This window comes from Lonchura striata, chromosome 2 (assembly GCF_050655825.1).
Source record: "Lonchura striata isolate lonStrDom1 chromosome 2, ASM5065582v1, whole genome shotgun sequence".
Classification (NCBI taxonomy): Eukaryota; Metazoa; Chordata; class Aves; order Passeriformes; family Estrildidae; genus Lonchura; species Lonchura striata.
The window spans coordinates 8,546,243-8,562,343 of NC_140704.1; the positions used below are offsets into that span (position 1 = coordinate 8,546,243).

At 39.4% G+C, this 16,101-nt stretch overlaps 1 long non-coding RNA gene across 1 annotated transcript in view; it reads left to right on the plus strand.

Moving 5' to 3' along the window:
- Positions 1 to 1,978: 1,978 nt before the first annotated feature.
- The window catches only part of LOC116183288 (uncharacterized), a 28,854-nt gene continuing 14,731 nt past the window's right edge, over positions 1,979 to 16,101 (plus strand). Inside the window, exons 1-2 of the long non-coding RNA XR_014950510.1 lie at positions 1,979 to 10,323; positions 12,000 to 12,140. This is a non-coding gene — a long non-coding RNA (uncharacterized LOC116183288). The remainder of the gene's footprint in view (positions 10,324 to 11,999; positions 12,141 to 16,101) is intronic.

Here is a 16,101-nt window from a genome sequence, read left to right on the forward strand (position 1 = left end):
TGGCAGAGGCTGAGGTAGGGAAGGATTGCTGTTGCTGACCAGGAGGTGCTATTCAAATGTCTATCAAGAGCCTGAAAGCACTCCGACCTGAAAACACTTCAGACCTTGTGCTATTACTCTGGGACTTTGTTGTGGACCAAACCCAATTTGCTACAATCTCCAGGATATAAAAAAAAGATACCATAAAGTTTTGCTGTACTTTTGCTGTACTAAATGAACAAAATTGCATAAGTTAATTTACTAAGCTTCCATGTTTATTTTTACTAACCTTAGTAAGATTTCCAGAGATTACAGCCCCAGTCACAGCTGCAGGTGTTCAGTCAGACTGCAGGTGAGAGCAGCTCGGAAGGGCTGCTCCCCCCAGCAATGTGAACCACATCTGCTGCAACTCAGGCAGGAAGAGCAAACCAGGACTCAGCCCGAGATCCAGGGAGTGCAGACAGCTCAGTAAGGAAATCCAGGTTTCTCAAATCCCAAAGTCATAGCACAGTTTGCGTTGGAAGGGCCCTTAAAGAACATCCAGTTCCAACCCTCCTGCCACATGCAGGGACACCTTGCACTAGACCACACTGCTCAGAGCCTCATCCAACCTGGCCTTGAACAGGAGCATCCACAGCTTCCCTGGGCAGCATGTGCCAGTGTATCACCAGTCTCTGGCATTTCAAATGTTTGGTTCTATTGGAAAAACAAGTTTAGGGGCCCCTAAAACTGTCCCACACAGCAGCTCAGACAGAAGGAGGACTTATACCTGAGCTTTCAGGGTAAGTTGTGAGAGCCAGTAACAATAGATTATATTAGCTAAAAATACTTTAATCACCTGAGAACTTGTTGCAGACACTTCATTCCAGCTGTAGTTGTTTTCTTCCAGTCCTATGTAATGCCAAGACTGTGTGGAGAACTTTAGCTCAGTGCACTCTCCTGCTTTGCTTGTGAGCAGTGGCTTTGTCTTTGGGCTGGAGACAGGGAACTTGAATTCATAACTGACCAGGTATTCCAGATTCTTTTTATTAAATGTTTATCTCGGGTGTTTGTTTGTTTGTGTTTTGGTTTTATTGTTGTTTTGTGGGTTTTTTTTGTTTGTTTTTTGTTTGTTTGGTTGGGGTTTTATTTGGTTGGTTTTTTGGGTTTGTTTGGTTTTTAAGGGCAAAAATCTCCAGTTTCATGTAGGAGAGTACCCAAGGAGCATCACTGAGGTGGATTCAGCAGAATAGTTTCCCTCTCTGATAACAAACAAAATGCTAAACCAATCCAGCTTCCAAATCCTTTTTTTTTCTTAAACTAAGTGCAATGTCATTCAATTAATACTGTAAAGGTGAACTCTGCATTCTGATGATCTCTACAGATTCAAAAGCATTGGATGCCATGGAGCTCAAGGAAACAAGGATGGGACAGGCCTGTCTGTGTTAGTTATGACAGTTCTGCACACAAATAGCATGATAAGAATATCCCCAGTGGACAATAATGCAAACTAAACTGCATTGAGATATACCTAGTACAGCTTTCCATTTAGCATATCTTGTTGATTGAATCCAAAGCAATTCCTCAGAGGAAAGCAAGTGTAGAACACAAGGCCACAAAGCTCCAAGTCCTTTCACAGAGTTGTAAGAATTGCAGAGAAAACTTGTGCATCCTGAAAGAAGCACTGAGAAAGGCTGCTGGGAGACCTGTCACCCTGTTTCTTGCCTCCTTGTTCTGCACCTGAATGGATACATATCAGGATATCTTCCACACAAGCAGACTTCAGATACTTATACTTAAAAACCTTGCTGAACTCTTAAAATTGTGGCTTTCAGTCAGCATCTGTATTTTGGATCTCAGGATATTTTCCTGAGGAATCTGCCTTCACAGGAGCAGCTCCCCCCAGCCTGGCTACCTGAGGGGCACAGCTCTGTCAGCAGCTCTGAGAACAGAGATGCTCTTGGATGCACAGCAGAGCACAGTCCTTATCCCTGCAGTGCATAATCCTGCTTAGAGCTCCTAGTACACCTCCTTCCTCAAATCCTGGAGGCTGTACTACATACAGATGTAGGATTTCAGGCCTACACTTTGAGCCCTGCTCAAACTGATTTTTGGAATCTTGGTGACCCTTCACTTTTTTAAATTGAAAGTGTTGGACTTCTTTCCATCATAGCTAAAACAATCAGCATCTAGGGTGAGGAAGAAAACCTATGCAGAATAAATAAGAGTAGTTTAATAGGAGGACAGAGCCACTCACTCTAAACATCTCCTATTGTCTGTGTCCTAGTCCCACAGTGAGCTGTACCCAGCACTGCAAAGGATCAGTAGCTCATTTAGCACTTGTCATACCCCAAGGATGAGTCAGTCAATGACTTAACTAATCTGGCACAGTGCAATGCCAAGTTTGATCAGACTATTTCAGTGGTTCAGCATTACAAAAAGAACTAAAGACTAAAAGTGATGTTGACTCAGCCATTTGGCTCCTGCCAGTGAGCGTTAGTGATTTTTTAACTGCTCGGATCCCACTTCTAATGAAAATCCATTTAGACAAAGCAATTTACATGCATTTCTCATTTCCATATGAGGTTTGAAGCCTTTGCCACTTTGCTACCAAGAAAGGCAGTTCAGAATGCAGTCATTTGCCTCTGCTTTCTTACCATGCACAAATGATTTTGTCTCACGTAACTGCTTGATATCAATACTCAGTGGATATATTTTGACACATGACAGAAGATAATGGAATTTCCCAGGTAGCTGGGAGAAACAGAATATTCTATTAGGAAGAAGAGAATTTTTCCCTTGAATTGATTAAAAATTTTAGCTGGTACATCAAGAATGTTTTGTCTCCTCTGATAAATCAAAAATCGCCCAGTCATAGCTAGTAGCAAGTAACAGGCTATTAGCTCCAAGATTTTAAGGAAAAATTCCAGCTGTATTGAAGTCAGTGGTAGAACACACACTGATTTTCATGAGGTGAGAATGTCAAAAGCAGTAAGAGCTAAACAAACACTTCAGCACTTAAATGCAGATTTCATGGGCCACAATGAAAAAAACCCAGGCATCTAAACTGAATTTGATCTGCAGGTATTTGTGGAATCATCAGTGCCTAAAGGTTCACTAGAAACTGGGTATTTATAGAAAAGTGAAGCAAAGACTCCCCAGGATGCAGTCCTGGCTGTCTTTGTGTGGGGCTGAGCTCAGCCAGGTCTGATCTCCCTCAGTCAAAGGGGATCAAACTCATGTGATCCCAAAGAGAGCCCTGGCTTTGTACACACCAGCTGGTCATACTGGGACACTCACTGCCTCTCCTTTTTATGACCTATTGCTAGAGAGAAAAATACAAAATTCAAGTCTGTGTATGTTGGGCGGGGAGAGATGAGAAAAAAGCTGGACATAGCAAGTCTAATGCAGTGATTGTGAACTGCAGAGAGAGACCTCAGGTTTGGTTCCTGAGGTGTTTACAGAGATTTTCCTGGCTTTTGTATTAGATTTTAGATTAACTAAAGCATTGCTCTCACTTTGAGGATAGAAAACGAGGATCCTGAAAAGTTACAAAAACTTACGTGAGACCAAATGGTCTCTACTGGCTGGACTTAAGTAGGGTAACATTGCCAGTGTTATTGCAGTTTGCTCAAAAATATGTTTCTGAACTATTTACTTGAGACTAAAGAACTGATAGCTGGGCTTAGGGACCTTTTGCAGGTGTGTTCCCTTTCCTTTTCAGCCTTCCCAGACAGTTATGATCTTTCACAGAGCAAGCACTCAGCTGCTATGGTGATGGGCAAAGGAGTAAAGCTTCAAGATAGGGAGATGAATGCTGGAGGAGCAACCTCTGCCTTTTATTTAAGTAATTATAGTCCTATCTTTATCCTGGCACTCCTCACAGAGCTTACATTTACGAAATGAAATTGCCTGTGAGGCTGCACACTTTCAGCAAGCCATTTAAAGCTGCAGCTCCAAGACAGCTGAGTGCCTGGATGGTGATGGGCAAACCTAGGTGAGATTTTGAGGTCTTTACTTTGGGGTCTTAAGGGATTTGGCCAAATATATGTTTGCCTAAATACATGTTTCTTGTTCACTTGAGAGCATTTAAAAATTGAAAGTAAACATCTTTGGATTCTGAAAGACAAAGTAAATGTAGTCTTACTTTTCTTCTTCTTGCAATGTAAAACACAGCCTTGTTGTGCAAGATCTGTTGTCAGGATTCCTCTATGCTCAGAGCAGTTTTTGATGGCAACATCCCCAAAATCTTTTTGCCTTACTGCCAGGCTACACAGGAATTTTGAGGAAGAAGGAGAAGCTGAAGCAACCTTTTGTCTCTTTTTTTCATACTCAGGATGTCCACTGGTGGCTACAGATTTGGGATGTCTTCCAAAATAAACAAGAGAGGGATGTTCCTAGGTCAATGACAAGATCATGCTTTACTGAAAATGAAACAATAAAGAGAAGAATGAGGCCCACTGCATTGCATCCAGTCACCTTTTGTATGGGAGTGATTTCCATAGCCACCAAACTGCTTCACTGAAAATGGTCTCCAAGTATTGCCAGTAATTCCCCATCTTACATTGAATCAGGCATTTTGGATACAATACATGAAGTAAGAGCAAGAGAATCAAAAAGAAAAAAGACAGAGAAGGGAAAAAACTGAATTCTTCTAGATGGGGAGCTATCAAAACAGAGGCAAAAAAGAATGATCCATAGGCTCAGTTCTTTGTAACTTTTTATATCTATTTTACAAATCTCAGAACTTTGCCTCAAAAAGATACAATTTGAAATACTGCAGGAATATCATGTCAGAAATGTGTTCTTATTTTAAAAGGAATCACAGGGACTGCAAAAGGCTATGGTCTTCATGAGCAAATTAGACAGCTAGAGCAGTTTGATCCCATTGGTTAGGATTCAGGTCACATATTATGATGCCTAAATATGAGTTTCTGTGTGTTCACATAAGGGATCTGTCTAAACTTCGCTTGCCACCAGTAAAGTTGTGATGTAAAGTCAGGTCAATACAGGCTAAAGAGCTGTTCAGTCTCCCTGTGTTTGGGACCTACCTGGTCCTCCACAGCTCTGATGAGGATTTGGAGCCATGGCATTGGAAACAGATTAGTACTAACTATTCTCTATGAAAATGTTTTATTTAGGTGTCTGGCCATCTGCAATTTTCCAGGACACTTAGGTATGTAAAGAAATTAACATTTCAACTTTTGGTCTCAGTTCAAGGTGGAAAAGTACCATTGAAATATCAAAATTATTTCCAAAGCATCAACCAAAACGTCTGCTTCTGCATCAACCAAATGCTTTGCTTCTCAAGTCATCTGTGGGCTGCATTTGTTCTTGGCAAGCTTGTTATGAGAGTTGAGGGATACTAGCCCAGACAACTTTAACACAGCTTCTGTTGGTTTGCTGAGGGTAAAACTAGAGGGATTTGGAAGCACCTGACTGATCTGTGGCTGAGGAAATATGTGCTCTTTAGCTGTGTCCATATTAACCCACTTTGCATGTCAGCCTGGGCTGCATTAATTGGTGGAGTCCATTGTGCAAGCATCTGTCCTCTAGCTGGGAGAAAACACATTAAAGGTACAGATCAGTTAAGCCCCTGTGTGAAGTTCCCAGTGAGAATAAAAGTGTGCAGACTATATTCCATTTTATATAATTACCAGTTATTTGAACTCTCAAGTGTCCTTAGACTGCTTCCATCTAAATTTAAAGACCCCCAAAACAACAAAAACCCAAAAAAAATCCTTCCTTAATTTGTCCAAAATGTTTGGTCTCTACTTCAATTGCCGTCAAATCCTGTCAATTAAAATTTATAATGGAGAAAACCTGTTAATAGTAAAATGAATCCCCTTGCATTCCCAAAGTGTGCAATAAGTCTTCTCACCCAATTGTAATAAAATTTGTTGTGGCATAGTTTTTGGGATCAATACAGCAGACCACTGTCAATCAAAGAGTTTTCTACTTACTTAAAAGTTAACAGACTTTTAGTGTCTTTGTGCTGCACTGAGGACAGTCTGAGTTACCACAGAAGATTAAATCTTTAATTTTACATTACTTCAGCCATCTCTATAGAACAAAGTGGGCTTTACCTGTTGAATATGAGGCTTATGTGAGCTGAAGTGCTCTTGAGACATTAAGAGGCAGTCTTGAACAGTCTCTGAGATTTAAGCTGAGGGGAATTCTAAAGGGATTACTGCAGCATTTTACATAAAACGAGAAATAAAAACAGACTTGAGCAATGCATGATCATAAACGCATTCCTGCTGTGATCAAGAGTTCTGTTCCCATTGCTGTTCTAAGACTAAAGCAGGAAGAACTGTCAAAGGGCAACCATACTTGTAAGGATTTGTACAAGTCAATTTATAATGAAATTAAGGGGCTGAGTAGTTTTGAAAGATTTGTTAAAAAGGAGATACTTTTCATAGTCTCTCCAGCCCAGAGGTGAGAAACACAAGCATTTTTGGCATACTGTTTTGCAGAGGAGGCAGGCTACTTTTCAAGAACAGACATGGCTAAAAACTCATACACAAAAAGCAATTTTAGCAAAAAATCACAACCATTTTTAACTATTAGTAACACTTTTCTAGAGAAAATAGAGGTAAACAAATTATGAAGAAATATTCAGAAATAAATACCACGCGATTAATGTCTACCCTTACATGCTTAGTTTACAAAGAAAATAAGAAGCAGTAAGTGTGCTCTTTCTAGCTGTGATTCACCTTTCCTTCACCTTTAATACAGCTCAATTTATTGCTGCAATGGTGTAAAAAGGCTTCTGTACTGCCTGTGCTGAAAAAGAAATCTGTCTGTGTTTGTGTAAATGTGTGAAACATGCACATAAAACACAGTACACTTAATGTTTTAATGGAGAAATTAGGTAGAGCACCAACAGCTGTCGGCAAATAGAATTAGTTTCTTGTCACACACTCACTAAGAAAGAAAGATTTTTTTTTTTTGTGACTGCAAGTTCTTAGGAGGTGAAAGCTAGGGTGTTGTTCCCTGTGGTGATTGTACCTTGGCAGGTACCACATCTACAGATCCTCTTGGTCCTCAGGAGAAAAAGCAGCCCGGGTTACAGATGAGCAAATTTCCCAATGCTCTGAGACACAGCTATCAACCATCACACAGACCAAGGCCACAAAATTGTATCACCTCTGTATCTGTGGGCATGAAGAGAAAGCTTCAGAGAAGACCCTCAGTTCAAGAGAAGCTCAAGTTTCTCTGAGTCTTCCATTGCTTTCCTGCAAAGAAGCAAGCATAGATATCAAATTGTGCATTTGGTTGTGACAGACAGATATCTATTACAGACTTCATTTAAAACACAAAACAGCTTATATTTGTGGAAAAGAGATAAATCTATGAAATTTATTTTGCAAAACTGGTTTGAGTGAAAATTAAATTTGTCCATCGTTAGACATGTGATTACTAAATCTCAGCAAATATTTACTTGGGGAAATACCATGGAGAGATTTCCATCTTTATTTATATGACTAAATGAATGAAATCCCTCTGTGGAGATCTCTTCTGTTCAATTAGAAGCAGCATGAAAGGAAATAAGGATCATAGAAAATAAGTATTTGATAATTGTCATACAGTAAAATATGAAAAATGAATGGAGATCAAGCCCACATTGTAAATCATGTGCATAATTATCATAAACTTTTATGTTGCATCTTGGTCTTTATTACAGCCTCACCATATAAAATAAAGATCAGCTTCAATTGGAGTAATTTAAAAACAGAAGATTACCTTTAATGTAGCTTCTCAACTATGCAGTATGTTACATGGATAAATACTACATTTAAATTATTAATGCTATATGTTTATGCTGTATATGATTATTCCAAACTATATTCCATTTCATATAATTAGCAGTTTCTTCCCTGTTCTCCAAATTCCTCTGCTTTTTCCAAGATTTCTGGTCATTTTAATCAAGTGAAGGGGATAAAAATTCTGAATGGCTGCTCGCAAACATTGAATTATTATCTTACCTTTGAGCAATGGCTACTAAAAAGTTATTTCCTATTTCTCAGTCATGGCACCTTTCAGAAAGTGCAAGGATTTACCCCCTGAGGAAATGCAAACATATAAATATTCGACATCTGTAAATATTTAAAAAGAACTAGGATATTCCACAGTAGTGAGGAGAACATACCTGAAAGCTCCTGAGAGCAGTAAGCACCCAATGAATTTAGTTGGTGATTCTGACATTCTGTTGTAAAGTCATCCCACTGTGAGCTGAAGATTAGATAGCCTAGTCTGGGTTGTGTTTATTTTGTTATGTTGAAAAAGATATCTCAGTTGATTAAAATATTTTTTATAGATTAAAGACATTTTTGTCATTTTTAATGACTTACTACTAGTACTTTATAAAAAGTATTTGAGATTATGTTGACATATGCTTTAAAACAAGAAAAGCTCAAGTGGTATTTAATGGATAACTTATTACAAAGAAGGAATTCTCTAGACCTGCTTTAATTCACATTGTTTGGATGGAGCACCTTTTTCACACGATAAAGCACTGTGGGTACAGCTAAGGAAGATTTGTGTGGCCAGAGAGCAAATCGAAGTCCCCTGCAAACGGGGAAGGGCTCCAGTGCTGTTGCACATTTGAAGGAGATCAGAAATGCTGAGTTGTGTAATGTGCATCACATTCCACAGAAAACCACCCCTGAGGAACCTGGTGTAGCCACATGGATGTCAGCAAGATCAGCCTTGTCTTCATTCCCCAGCGCTGTCCTTGTCAGCCAGGGAGCAGAAGTGGAGTCACGGCCTCAGGGAATGAGGTCCTCTCCTGGCTCTGACGGCCAGGACAGACAGAGAGGAGTTCTCAGAGGTTCCTTCTCTCTGAGCTGCTTCTCCCTGTCAAGATTGCAACCACGAAAATGAGCTTGTGCATCATTTTCATCATTGGCATCTTTCTCAACATTAGTTAGGTTGCCCTTCACTGGCCACGTGGCCCTGTCATTCTTGTATATCTGGCTACATGATGGGCCCAAAATATTCTGCTTGGTGCAGTTAAGGCTCTATTTGGGCAGCTGGGAGTTGTGAGCTCTAACTCCTCAGTCTAATATGTCCATCTTCCAGCCTTCTGGGCAGGGATATAAATTTTTAAATGAAAATTCAAAAGGAGTGATAGTATTTGCATTCTTTAAAAAATATAAGGGTCACAGCTGTTGGTGATTCTTCACTTTTCATTTATTGTACACAATTATGACATTTATTGATGGTTGGATTGTCATCAAGATGTGTCTCCTAATAGGAGGATATTCAGCAATTTGTTCTGTGAGTCCATGGACATCTATGACACCCCTGCATTCTTTAATACAAGTCTGTGGAGCTGCTGATTCCTCTGCTGCAAACAAGCAAAGTTAAACAAGTTCAATTAAGAGCAATGCAAAAGTTGGCAGTGGCAGCAACTACATTTCTTTGGGCTGGGCAAAATGGTGTTTGCACACATTTAGGAATTCTTTAAATGCTGTGCTGGGTCTCCAGAGCTTAGAAGTTAAGAACTAGAAATGCTTAAATTTCTGTACCAAGTGACTTCCACACAAACCTCACTGTGGGAGCACAGATGCTCTGCAGTTTGCATGTGGATACCAGGTAAGGGCAGGGTTCCTGTCCTGAGAAGGGTCTGAAGCAGGTCTGAATGGACTAAGGCAGATCAAGTTTATGTACCACAATGAGCTCTCAGGAACTCACAATGAATGTTTTGGACACAATAACACTGAAAAACTTCAGTGGAGTGGGGCTGAACTACAGCTTTAAACACCAAGAATACTTAAATATCCAAATCAAAATATTTTAAAAACTTTTCCAGATCTGTCCAGATCTGTATCCAAAATAAAAAGGTGCCCTTTGCCAGAGTTAGTTTACATGAGACTTCACTGGGAGGAATCTCAGTTGGCCTGTTATTTGGGACTTGAGTCTCACAACTGAGAACATCATACTGCAATGCAGCAACTTTAAATCAGAGCTTTCCCACAGGAACAATGCCCAGTGAAAAGCAAACAAAGAAGAAAACAAATAAAACCTTAATCTTTTAGTACATACATTCAATTCCAAGAGAAACTGAGACAGCAAAAGCTCTGCTTTTTACTCTAGTATATTTTCATTAATGTTAAGGGTTACTTCAAAGTCATGGAGGTAATAGAAATATGCCTGAAAATGAATTTTCACTGCCAATGAATAGCCTGATTCTAATATCAATCATAATTAAATCAACATTAGAAGGTCAGGGTCTTAGTCAATTTTTTCTCTTAATATCTGTTCTCTTGTTTATCAGATGGTTGCTTCAGGAAGTGGTCATCAAACTTTACTTCATCTCTTGGTGTAAATGTTGAAACATTCCAGAAACTGGAACAACATGTAAGCAACAATTACTTAAACCATAGCTGTCCAAAAATCATGTTCAAAATGTTAAATCTAAGATTGATAAGTTCTTGTATATTCTTTTGACAAACTGCTAAATCCTAAATAATCTAAAAAACCTTAAACTGAACCTGAACCTGAATTTCATCCTGTCCTAGTCACAGAGTATGTCAGAGGTCTGAGAAAGCTGCAGGGATCCCTTGTTGTGATCTTGGGATGGTGGCAAAATGTATAATCTGTGCGATCTGATTAACTCAGTGCACATGCAGCTTTGTAAAGCCAAAGCTTTACTTATTTCTGGGATTCCCCCATGTCTTCACTCTCCAGGAGTCTTCTTTCCTCTCTCTGTTTCTATACTTACAGAAACACTGCCAGGTCTCCCAGACAGAGAGGTCATGAAGGTTTTTGGTCTCTGACACCCTCCTGTGAGGATTGTCATGAGGGGGTGTCTGACATCCCCGTTGACAAATCTTTTCAACAGCTCACACAGACTACATTGATCCTGTCATCCAAGGAAGCCTCTTTTCCTTTAAAAATCGGCACCGGCTCCCATCAATTTGCATTATTTCATTACTCACCACAAAGAAGGCTTCCGGCAAGGTGCTTCAACAATCACTGGATAATGGTTGAGAAGCATAAATAATCATTTAAAAACTTCTGGGACTTTAATCAGCCATCAGGCCATTTAGGCAGGATTTTAATGCTGCCTGGTAGGAGATCGTGCATAATGGGGCCTCTTCAGAGGCATTTTTCACAACAGATTACTCAGCATATAGCAAGGGATATATTCAGAATTAAGGTGTCTGAGCCAAAAGAACTGGGCAGGAACGGGCAAGCTCCACCAATTCATGCAGATAAACTCGGTAAGCATAGCTTTGTTTGCGGGCAACCTCGCAGGCATCGCTCCTGTGTCACGACAGCTTTGCTTGCACGGGAGCACCAGCCCAGAGAGCCAGTCTGGGGAGAATTACCCAGCACAGAGGTGAGCCCAGCAGAGCCCTGCAGGGCTGCAGCATTTAGCAGAAGCTATGGAAGGAGTTGCACTGTGCTGCCATGTGTTAGCAAAAGCCAGACAGACTATGCCACTTCGCAAACTGTATGGCTTACCTCTGTAAAGACACTTAGAAGTGCTCTCCTTCCCATCCAATAAGTAAGGAAAGTGAGGCAGAGATAGTTGAATTGCTGCTAGGACCTAGCATTGCTTTAGGAAACCAAGATTTAGATTCAACTCCTCAAAACAGCTGAAAAACTCTAGCAAAACCTCAAATATTTATTTAACCTGCCTTTTAAATCCACGGGTTACACAGTCTTAAAATAAGAGATTTGAACAAAATCAGTTAAATTGCATTAAGAAACAGCATCACCTTGTCGGGTGCACACTTGTCGAGACAACACACTAAATGACAGAGAACTGGATTTACCTCACCAAAGGGCTAGCTTAAACAACAGCAGTCTTAGGATCGTTTCTTGACAAAGGAATATAACCTTAGAAGATATTTTTGGTACCTTAACAAGGTATATATAGATATATAGATACAAAGATATATAGATATGTTTGCATGTGTGTGTGTGTCTGTGTGTGTGTGACTTTGCAGTTTAAAGAGGTTTCAGATTCTGAGTCATGAACAAGCTGTTGACAATTTCACCTTGATAATTTTTTTTTTTTCTTGCAGCACATCAGTCTCTTTCCCTGCTCTTTGGTTACCAGTTGTTCTTCACACATCTACAGGAAGGTCTGAGACTGCCTGTTGGCTTCTCTCAGAGGAATGTTCTGAATGGAGCTTGCTGTCAACACAGCTTTCAAGACAAAGAAGGTAAATCTTTAAAAATGTAAACTGGAGCACGGTGCCTAACTCTGCTGAATTGTTAGTGGGAGCAAGGCACATTACTGCCGTTTCTGCTTTTAAAAATCATCCTGAGAGTTATTTATCAGATTAAGGTTTTAACACAAAAAAAGGAGTGTGACTCTTGACACAATCCATCCATTCAAATCATCAGGAAGGAGGAAGAGCTTGAGTTTTGCGCTTGGATTATCCTCAAGAAATGCTCATGGCTAATAAAAATACTTATGGAGTCTGTGTTTAAATCTACATCCAACACTAGGCAAATATTTGCATGCTGTAACTTAACTCGACACAAATCAGGGTTCTTGTCAATTAATTGCTTGATTAATCAGTGAATCAATTGTTCAGTTCTAAAATAGTGGTAGGAGCTCTGGGAGAAACATCACAGCATTAAAATTGTGGCAGATCAGAAGAAAAAAAGATGGAAAACCACAAATTTCCTGGCAGATGTAAAGGAAGATGCAAACTCTTGTTGCTGGAGATTCACTACAACCAGTATGAAAGGCATCACTGTAATGGAGATGCATTTGGAATAATGCAAGTTTTAATGTTTCATAAGCTTATATGGCAGGTCAGTCAAAGATGAGACAAGAGACTCATATCTGTATAAGCATTCCTGGAATTCTTTCAGAAATGTTTAGGATGATGTTTTAAGAGAACAGGAGTATCCAAATCTCTAGGGCAGTGCTGAAAATTTCAGCCCCATATAATGCCACCTGCTACAGACAGAAAAACAGCAGAATCACAGAGTCTTTGAGGAACACAAAAGTTCCTTCTGGCCTTGGAGTTTTCCATATTCTGATGAGTTAATCAAAGCTATGTGCTTAAGCTTTAGATTAAACGTAGAAGAGAATGTCTCAGTAAATTCTATTTGGCAATGCAGGTCACAGATTTTGAGGTGTAACTCAGTAAGTACTAAAGAAAAAGAAAACAGAACAGACATCCCTTTGCACATTGCTGAAAAATGTGGATAGATGTGCAGATACCAAGGTTTGTAAGAAAGCTCAGACAGCCACTATTTTCCAGATGTTGCTCTTGATGACAGCAATGGGGTCCCAAGGGAAGAAGCAATGTTCCTAGACATACTGGAGGACTGTTTCCTTACAAGGTTTGTTTAGCAATCAACAAGAACAGACATTGTTTTCACTGTGTCCTAGGAAGTGAGCCAGGTATAATAAATAAGTAAGGAGTTGGTAAACATCCAGGGTCTCCTGTTCACAGTATCATCAAAAAACTCCTGAGGATATGTGCAGAAGTCAGCAGCACAGAAATATTGGCAATGTGGGAACAAAGAGCAAGGTAAAGAAAGTTGACTGATATTGCCAGAAGAAACATCTTGTAAAAGTGGAAGACATAAAAGAGAAAGTTAGAAGTGATTGCATTTCATCAAATAAAAGCAATGTTACTTTTTACATGCAACATAAGAAGCAAATTCTAAACAAATTTGTAAAAAAATAAATCGTTTTTATGCATGCAAGTTTTGGCTTGTTTACAAGCATTAGGTAAATATGGCTTTACATCCAAAAGTCAAATATAGGCTTGGGGCTAATGTACAATTGTTTTTAGGTTTCTCATATAATGACTAATGACAAGGTCAGCAGTTCAGTTTGCACCAATCTGTACATATCATACAAGAAGAGTACAACCCTTTACCCCTGCGTGAGAAAGTAATTGTATTTTCTCACTAACTAAAGCAAATGCTGGTATCCTCCTTGTCTTGATATACCTGGCTTTAATTCCAAGTTATTTGAAATTGTTCAGATCTTGTTCTATTATAGCTATGGGATGATTTTGCAGTATGGATGAAATGAGTTATCTTTCCCATATTCAAGCTTGTTCCATCCAATTTGATCCTCCTTTCCTCTTGACTGGAACAGAGTAGGTATCTGTATTTATTTTGTCTCTTCCAGTCTGCTAGTCAACAGACCTATCATGTTATTCTTTACCTACTTTCCCTCTAAATTAATTTCTCATCATACACATATCAAACAAAAGTGTTCCTTGCTCCCACTCATCTTGTTTGCCTTTCTTTGAACTGCCTTATTTTTGGTGTGAATCAGTGATGAGACAAAGAGATTTATTTCATCTATCTTTAAATACGTAGACGTTAGACCTGATCTAGTCTCATGTAATCCTGGCAAATTCTCTAGGCTATGAAGAGAAAAAGCATCTCAAGAGGGCCATATTTTCATATCTGTTTCAGAAAGATTAGACATCTTTAGTTCTGTGTATTGAACAACTATCACTGCTATAAATGTATAAAGGCCAATGTTAGTTCTTTAAATGTCTGAAGGCAAAGGTGAATGGAAGACTTCTTCCTCATGAGGAAACCACCCTGGTCTGTCCATATGTCCAAAAGAGATCTAGTGGCCAATGTCCATGAATGTTTTAGTTCAACTTTTCCTCCTAATGCAAAAAGACCAGATGAACTGTGGCCAGAGTTCTAGCATGGAAACATCTGCTTAGGATCAACCACCACAGTGGAAGAAACAACCATTGGCAGTGGTGAGGGTCTCGGATACAACAGCAAAAGATTAAGCTAAGAAGTTATTGCAGAACAGAGCCATCAGATTTCCAGTGGCACTGGCCAGAAAGTGTGGATTCATTTTATGTTTTCAACCATTTCTTAGTTTACTTGCGTTACTTTTTTGAACTGCTCTCTATAACTTCTTAAATTTTGTTTGCTGTGGCTTTGACCCCACTGTCTACAGGTATTTTATACTGAGAACTCAGTCTGCCAACCAGATCTGTTTCTTTAGCTATTGTCATTAATTCAAAACCATTCCAAATGTGACTACAGCTGCACACAGTATGCATGGCCTGGGGCAGACTGGCAATTTATTTGGCACCCTTAGAGAAAAAAAATTGAGCACTTTTACCATCTTTAATTGGAGGTATGCTATTCTTTGTAGAAGTACATATTGTAGAAGGAATGGGGAATACCCTGAGTACCAGTAATACCTTGCATAACAGCAAAAAGTTAAAAGGGAACTTGTTTTTGAGGGCTCCCATAGCAATAGCCTTTGCATCACATGAGCAATCCCCTCAGCCATCTGAAAATAAACCGCGTTTAATTGAGTGGATAAGCAGATCACAAACGTTAAAGCCAGGAATGCCCCTTCAACTGTAACTTTGAACTGTAACTCGCACACCCTTTGGCAAAGCCTTTACACAGAAACGTGTACATCCCTTGGCTATAACAGTAATTTTGGCTGCAACAGTAACATGTACACCCTTTGGCAAAGATCTTGAACAGAGGAGGAAAATTTTTTTTTTTTTTAAAGTGGAGCGTTTCCCAGTTAAACTCTGGCTGTACAACACCCTCATTTTATCATTGCAAGAGTATCTTTGAAAATATTTTTCATCCCACTACAGTGAAAATGTACTGTGGACCACGCACACCATCAGCAAAGAGAAAAAGAGACATTTTAGGATTCTTTTTGTTTGCAAACAAACTTCAGTTCTCAGATATGCCCACAAAGATCTATAGCAAGACCCCGGATTTAATAGGAGTTATTAAATGCATTCACATCTTTAAGTAGATCAGAATTGAACCATTAGATCACATTTATGCACAGATACAAATTTCACTCTAAAAGGAAGTAGTCATTTAAATTACCCACAGAAATTATTTGCTTGACTCCTCTTTTATCTAAGCAAACTAAGATAATACCAAGAGGGCTCCCATGCAACAAGTAATCAAACCCTGAAGTAAAATTCTCAGAAGCACAGAAACTTCTGTGCATGCTGTCATGGGTATAAATAATATTCACCACACACCTTTTGAAAGAAGAGCCACTGAAGTTGTGACAAGTGATGCTGAAATCTGTGGAAAATTCATGTTTGTGTGTGTATGTACATGGGTGTACACGGCTGTTCATTAGAAAATGTGTACACTGCTGCAATGAGCCAGCCAATGAAACCAGCCAAA